Here is an 8326-nt window from a genome sequence, read left to right as displayed (position 1 = left end):
AGGGAGGGCACTAGAATATATTCTGTGTTAGACTGAAATTGGAGTTATCAGTATGAACTCATGGTTTTTAATATCTTTACATATAGATAGATATAGCCTTCCTACATCTATTTTCTACATCTAATTTCTTCCTACATCTAATTTCTTCTGCTCACTGAAATTTCTCATATCTTATTTCTTAGCTCTATTTGCTGACAAACATACTGATAGCAATGAGCAAACATAGTCCCCAGATCTTGGTTTCTAAATGCCACTCTCCGCTAGTAGGAATCAGAGCTTCCTGAGGGAAAAAAGCCAATTCCAGGTCTGGGGCAGGGGAAGTACATCTTGGAACATTTTCTAATTCTAGAAGTAAGGAAGTACTCAAAGAATGATGGCCACATATCAGAAAGTCCCAGAGGCCAGCTTTAAGGGGCTCATACGAGCCAAATCTGGAAAAAAATAAGAGTCTAAATAAATAATGATAACTATGGATTATAACCCATTGAGTAAAATAATCTGAGTCCACACTGATAAATAAGTAAATTAATAAGTAAATGGAGAAAGAGGGAAAATTCTATCTTACAATAATAGATTAACAAATTAAATATTAGTTTATTAAATAATTCAATTCATATAATTGCTAATTAATAAATTATGGGTTGGAATATCACTAAAGGATGCTAAAATTAGTGTGTGATAGTTTTTTGAGGAAGAGGCTTCTTATGTAGTCTTAAAATGTCTCCCCACAAACTTCTTATTGATTACAAAGAGGAAAGATAATAACTTCACAAGGTAAAATCCACATAAACCAAGTGATCAAAGTGAATCTCACCAGCATTGGGATAAACAGACATCACATGCATCTTAATATGATGCACTGATAAGAGCACAACATAACTTTTATTATCAAAAAAGATATGTTCTGAATCTAACACAAAAACAACAGGCTTGCAATCTTCAAGAATATCAAAGCCAATAAAGACAAAGAATGACCTAGGAAGTCTTTCTAGTTCACCGGAGACTAAATATACATGGCAATTAATGCAGTGCATATCCTGGATTACATCATGGACTGGGAACAATAGCTATAATTGGCAAAATCCATATATGGACTGTGGATAAGAATATATTAAATAGTATTTAATTTCCTGACTTTGTTAATTGTACTATGGTTTATGTCAGTGAATGTCCTTGTTCTTAGGAAATACATATTGAAGTATTTGGTGGTAGAAATGTTATGATTCTAACATTTCAAATGGTTAAGGTTTTATGCAATATAAAAGTATATATGTAGAGAGAGAATGATAAAACAAATGGACAAAATGTCAACAAGAGCAAAATCAAAAGTAGAGAATATAAGGACATTTCTTTTTTTATTATTAAATTTGTTGGGGTAACGGGTAATAACATAAATTTCTTATACTACATTGTAATTGTACTATAAGTTTGAAATTGACAAAATAAAAATTTATCAAAAATGGGGCAGGGAGAATAAGGGCAGCTCTATGTACTAATAAAGCATGATCTTCAATATATTATACTAAGTGGACTAGGTGAGAGGAGGATGGAGAGTCAACATGCATAATGATGGGAGTAGCATGCTACCATTTTTATAAAAAATACATGTTAATAGATGCATATATTTGTTTAAGCCAATAGGAGGCTACTCAAGAAAATAATTAACACTGGTTACCTGTAGAAAAGGAATCAGATGGCCAATAGGTGGAAGGAGATTTTGGTAAATAATCTTTAGTAATGTTGAAATTCTGTATCATATGTACATGTATTACCAATTGTAAAGATAATTTAACAACAAATGTAAAAACTGGAGGCAGTACTATTTCTTTCCAGAAAATAATATTCCTGACAGAGCAGACTTATAAGTAATGGTAGCTGATTTTGGTTAAAGTACCGAGTGAGAGAGCGTGGGTTGACTAAAGAAAGTTATTGCTGCTTAAGGTGACAAAATAACTGTTGGCCTTTTGGACATTATGGAGAGCAAACATGTTCTCCATTAGTGTGTTCCTTGTGTTACTGCCAAAGACAAAGCACTGGCTTAGGCGAGCATGGACTTTGTTTTTTTTGGTATTTTTTTTTTTTTTTTTTTTTATCCTAAGGAGGATTTCTTGAAACAATGAATTATTGTTGTAGAATATAATTTTTTTTTAATGGGTAGAGTTACCAGTTAACCTTTACTCTTAACTTCCTCCCTTTGACATTTTGTTTCAAAATAGACCAGCCAGCTGATGAATGGTACAGCTTTGACATTTTGAACTGTGTGCTAATGTTTATACAGGGTGTGGTTCAATAGAAATGAGTGAAAGCAAATTCCAAGTTGACACCATATGGCACTGACATTGATAATCAGATACCTTTTATTATCATGGTATTAAGGTTTGGTGGGATGAGGTTAAGGGAGTAAGAAGGAAAACTCAGTGTTGGTTTTCACAGTTTTTAATAAGAATACATTCATGGGGTTTTTATAGATTGTATTTTTTTCTGTGTGTGTGGCCCAGGGCACACTATATTTTCTTGCAAATTTCAGGAAATAATTAGTAGGCCTCTGAAATGCCACCTTACCCTAAGGTCGGGCTGTCCTAGTCCTTTAAACCTTTGTTTGTCTTGCTCTCTCAGTCACTTCTTTTTTGTAGGCTTCATGCCGATAATAGCAAATGTTGCTTTAATGTGGGTATGTAGCTACCAATTCTAAAGTTTTGAGCGTCCACTCTGGTCCAGGTGTCCTTTTCGTCTTCCGACAAAGTATGTGAAGGCCCAAGCCCTGGGTCACCTTCTCAGTTAAGCTTCATATTCTTCTCTCTCCAGCCACCCCACCTTAATTATTCGTTGCTTTACCATGATACTATAATAACATTTTTTCTGCTCCTTATCATATTGAATACTAGGGACCCTGTAAACCTTCAATGAGTTAGTGAATCAATTGTATTTAATAACTCTCTACGCTTTCCCTCCCATTTTCTCCTCTACTCACACCATTGCAACTTTGATTCTACCATTTCAACTGCCAAGTCTACATTTGATCCTCCGGCCCAGGGCTGCCTTCTTGGGCATGTAACCTATGTAGTCGCACAGATCCCCACACTTAGTTTAATGCCCTGAGATTTCTGTCTTCAAATTCTTAATTTTTCTACCAGTGCCCCACATTTACATTTTACATGGGACCCCACAAATTATGTAGCTGGTCCTGTTCAGGCCTGATCTTACTAAATCTCCTCAAAGCATTTGACACAGCTCGTTACCCTCTTGGAATACTTTCTTAACTCCTGGACACTACAATCTTCTCGCCCGCTCCTACTTTATTTATGGCTCCTTCTTTTGCTCCTCATTCTCTCAAGGGTGAGTACTTTCACCCTCTTCTTTATCTGTACTCACTTCCTAAGTGATCCCATCCAGTTGCCAGCCTTTAGTGTATTATCTAGATTCCCACTGCTTCAAACAGTAACAAAAACAAAATCTCTAGTAATAATAGCTACATTTGAGTATTTTCTATGTTTCAGGCATGATTGCCAGGCATGGATTACTAGTATTCTTCACTTAATACTTTGAATACCTCATTTTGCAGATGAAGTGTCCCAGGCATAAAGAGGTTGAATAAGTTGCCCAAGGACACACAGCCGGTAAGCCTGGATTTTAGTCAGGAAGTCTATTTTGCCTTTTTAACCACCACACTGTATAGTCAAAACCGCTTCCTGAGCTCCAGATGAGTATATCCATCTCCCTGCTTGGAATTTCAACTCGTATGTCAAATGGGCACCTCGAACTTTATATCCTAAAAGGAACTCTTGATTCCCACCCCATCCTGCCTCACTCTCAACCTCCTCTCCTAGTCTTTCTAGTCTCATTAAATGACACTGAAATTCACCTGGGTGCCCAGGCCAAAAGCCTGGCACATCTGCTTCTTCTCTTTTCTCTCCCTCACATCTAACCCATTAGCAAGCCTTATAAGCTTCACCTTTACCAGGTATCTTGATTTTGACTGCTTTTCTTCTTTCCACAGCCTCCAGCTAGTCCAGATCACCACCTTACCCTGACTAGATTATTGCAGTAGCCTCCTAATTGATTTCCTTCTTCAGTTCTGTCCCCCTATATATTCTGTACACAACAACCAGAGTGATATTTTTTTCTAAACGTTTTATCGAAGTATAAGATATGTACCAAAATTGGACAACTTGATAAATCTTCACAATATGACATGCCTATTTAACCAACACCTAGAGCAAGAAACATAATATTACCAGTACCCCCAGAAGCCCGCTTTGTGCTCCCTTCTAGCTACTATCCTCCTACTGTTGCCACTCAGATAATCTCTATGCTGACTTCTTATTTCATTGATTAGTTTAACTGCTTCTTGAACTTCATATAAATGAACTTTAATTGCTCAGTAGCTATACAGTATGAATATACCATAGTTTATGTATCCGTTGTGCTTTGATGGATAGTTGGGTTTCTAGTTTTCGTCTATTTTGAGTAGTACCAACACAAATATTATTGTACATCTTTTACTAAACATACATATGAATTTCTGTTAGGTGTACACCTAGGATTGGAATTGCTGAATCAAACGGTAAGTGTATATTCAGCTTTAGTAGATATTTCAAAAATCATTTTCCAAAATTATTATAACCACAAGCATTATTTGAGAGTTCCGGTTGTTCACATCCTCACTAAGATTTGGTATTATTTATCTTTTCATTAAAGCCATTCTGATGAGTGTCATTGTGGTTTTCTGGTTTATTGGCCATTCGGATATCCTCCTTATTGAAGTGCCTGTTTAAGCCCTTTGCCTACTTTCCTGCCTTTTCTAATTGATTTGTAAGATTCTTTTATATTCTTTGTTATATGTTAAATGTATGTATCGTAAATATCGTCATCTGCTTTGTGACTTGCCTTTTCACTTAGTGGTATCTTTCAATGAATAAAATTTTTTAATTTAGTGTAGTACAAATTATTATTTTCCTTTAGTAATTTTAGTAATTTAGTAATTTTCGTGTCTTGTTTAAGTAATTTTTGCCTACCCTACTGGCCATGAAGATATTATCCTATGTTCTCTTCTAAAAGCTTATTGTTTTTCCTATCACATTTAGACCTACAATCCATATGGAATTATTTTTTAGTATAAAACATAGGAGTCAAGATACATTTTTTCTTTATGAATATCCAGTTGACCCAACATCAATTTTTGAAAAGACTGTCTTTTTCTCATTGCCAGGCAATTGTCTTAAATCAGTTCATGAGACCCCCCTGCTCAATATCTTTCAATGTTTTCTCATAGCACTTAGAATAAATATATACCTGTCACCATGGCTCCTTGCTTGGCATCTCGGCTTCCATCTCACTATTTGCTTGCTACTTGGCTTCCTGCTTGTTCGTTTGCTTTCTCGCTTGCTTGCTTGCTTGCTTGCTTGCTTGCTTGCTTCTCGGCTTCCATCTCACTATTCTCTTTTTCTTCCCTCCACCGTGGCCTCCTTACTGTTCCTCAGTCTTCCAAGTGCATTATTGTCTTAGGCCCTTATGCATGGGATTCTTCTGCCCAGAGTGCTCTTTCTTCACATCTTAGCTTGGATCATTTCTCATTTCACTCAAGTAAAAGTCTGCTCAAATGTCCTTTCCTCAAAAAGGACAACTATTCACCCCATATAACATTAAGAATGAATAATATAAAAGTCTTCTGAACATGTATAATGTTATTTTTAAAATTATAATTGACATTCAATATTATTTTATTTTAGTTTCAAGTATACTCCATAGTGGTTAAACATTTATATAATTTACAAAGTGATCCCCCTGTAAGTCTACTACTTACCTGGCACCATACATAATATTGTTATCACAATATTATTGGCCATATACCCTATGCTGTATTTTACATCCTTGTGACTATTTTATAACTGCCAATTGGTACTTCTTAATCCCTTCACTTTTTTCACCCAGTTCCCAACCCCCCTATTTGGCAACCATCAGTTTGTTCTCTGTATCTATGAGTCTGTTTCTATTTTGTTTGTTCATTTATTTTGTTCTTTAGATTCCACATATAAGTGAGATATATAGTATTTGCTTTTTTCCGACATATTACACTTACTATAATATTCTCTAGCCCCATCCACGTTGTTGCAAATGGTAAGATTTCACTCCTTTTTATGGCTGAGTAATATTCCATTTATATATATACCGCATCTTCTTTATGCACTCATCTATTGCTAGACACTTCGGTTGTTTGCATATCTTGGCTATTGTAAATAATGCTGCAATGAACAAAAGGCGCATATATCTTTCAAATTAGTGTTTTAGATTTATTCAGATAAATACCCAGAAGTGAAATTGCTAGGTCATAAGGTAGTTCTATTTTTAATTTTTTGAGGAAGCTTCATATTGTTTTCCATAGTGGCTACACCAATTTGCAATCCTATCAACAGTGTAAAAGGGTTTTTCTTTTCTCCATATCCTTGCCAACACTTGCTGTTTGTTGATTTATTGATGATGGCTATTCTGACAGATGTGAGGTAATATCCCGTTGTGGATTTAATTTGCATTTCTCTGATGATTAGTGACATTGAACACCTTTTCATATGTCTATTGGCCATCTATATTTGGAGAAATGTCTATTCAGATCTTCTGCCCATTTTTTAATTGTAATTTTTTTTGGTGTTGTTTTTATAAATTTTGAATATTAACTCATTATCAAATGTATCATTGGCAAATATCTTCTCTCATTCAGTAGGTTGTCTATTCATTTTGTTGGTGATTTCCTTTGCAAAACTTTTTAGTTTGATGTAGTTTCATTTATTTTTCTCTTTTGTTTCCCCTGCCCTAGGAGATATATCAGAAAAAAAATATTACTAAGAGCAGTGTCAGAGAATTTACTGCCTATGATTTCTTCTAGGAATTTTATAGTTTTGGGTCTTACATTTTAGTCTTTAATCCATTTGAGTTTATTCTTGTATATGGTATAAGAAGGTGGTCTAATTTCATTATTTTGCATGTATCTGTTCAGTTTTCCCAGTACCATTTCTTGAATAGTCTATCTTTACCCCATTGTGTATTTTTGCTTCCTTTGTCACAGATTAATTGATCGTGCAAGTGTGGGTTTATTTCTGAGCTTTCTGTTCTGTTCCATTGACCTATGTATGTTTTTATGCCAGTATCATGCTATTTTGATTGCTATAGCTTTTTACTATAGTTTGATATCAGGTAGTGTGATACCTCCAACTTTGTTTTTCTTTCTCAAGATTACTGTAGCTGTTCAAAGTCTTTTGTGGTTCCATATAAATTTTAGGATTATTTGTTCTAGTTTTATGAAAAATGCCACTTGTACTTTGATAGGGATTTTATTGAATCTATAGATTGCTTTGGATAGTATGGTCATTTTAATGATATTAATTCTTCCTATTCATGAGCACAGTGTACACTTCCATTTATTTGTATCTTCTTCAATTTCTTTCTTCAGTCTCATAATTTTCCTAGTACAGGTCTTTTACCACCTTCGTTAATTTTATTCCTAGGGTGTTTTTTGTTTTGTTTTGTTTTGTTTTTGTTTTTTGTTTTTGGTGCAATTGTAAATGGAATTGTTTTCTTAGTCTCTCTTTCTGATAGTTCATTATTGGTGTATAAAAATGTGATCAGTTTCTGAATATTAATATTGTATTCTGCTTTACTGAATTCATTATCATTTCTAATAGATTTTTGGTGGACTCTTTAGGGTTCTTCATGTCATCTGCAAATAATGACGGTTTTACTTCTTCCTTTCCAATTTGAATGCCTTTTTTTTCTTGTCTAATTGTTGTGGCTAGTACTTCCTGAACATTTATGATGTTATTAATGAATTTTTTCCCCTACAATATTGTGATTCCTTGAGGTAAGGAATTGTGTACTATTTTCCTTTCTATATCTTCTTTGCAACATAATACATTAGAACTCAAATAAGCCCTAAGTATAATGCATATAATTCATTGTTTTCAATATTTTGTCTACATTAGCCCCATATAATTCAGACCCTGACATAAATATTTAATAATTTGATGAGCTGTGATGGAATATCAACTTTTTATACTTTTTTTTAAAAAAGGGTGTAGCATACAATATTACAGTTTGAAACTTATAAACTCACTTTAACTATTTTACATGAAAATAATGCATAGGCTAAGTAGGCCCAAATAAATTTTACCTGTGGCTGAGAACTTAGAAGGTTTTCGGTGACTTTATATATCTCGTCTAACAGTAATACTAACTTATAAAGTTTCATTTCTTCTAAGCATACTATAATCTAGACTTACTGCTTCTCATTGACCTGATTCTTATTATTAGGAGTATTTTGGGGGCTACATGCATA

At 34.2% G+C, this 8326-nt stretch overlaps 1 protein-coding gene across 3 annotated transcripts in view; it reads left to right on the top strand.

Moving 5' to 3' along the window:
* POC1B (POC1 centriolar protein B) overlaps nt 1-8326 on the top strand; it is an 89165-nt gene that overhangs the window by 14465 nt on the left and 66374 nt on the right. The window contains exon 1 of one of the 3 annotated variants that reach the window (XM_025041000.1): nt 3600-3617. The exons of the other annotated variants lie outside the window; for them this stretch is intronic. The gene's annotated coding sequence lies outside the window, so the exon portion shown is untranslated. Of the gene's footprint in view, nt 1-3599; nt 3618-8326 lie in introns of those variants that run through there. 3 annotated transcript variants of the gene reach the window in all.

The sequence above is a fragment of the Pteropus alecto genome, unplaced genomic scaffold, assembly GCF_000325575.1.
Source record: "Pteropus alecto unplaced genomic scaffold, ASM32557v1 scaffold76, whole genome shotgun sequence".
Lineage (NCBI taxonomy): Eukaryota > Metazoa > Chordata > Mammalia > Chiroptera > Pteropodidae > Pteropus > Pteropus alecto.
The sequence above is the reverse complement of the archived record's forward strand: the minus strand, read 5'-3'. Positions and strand labels throughout refer to the sequence as shown.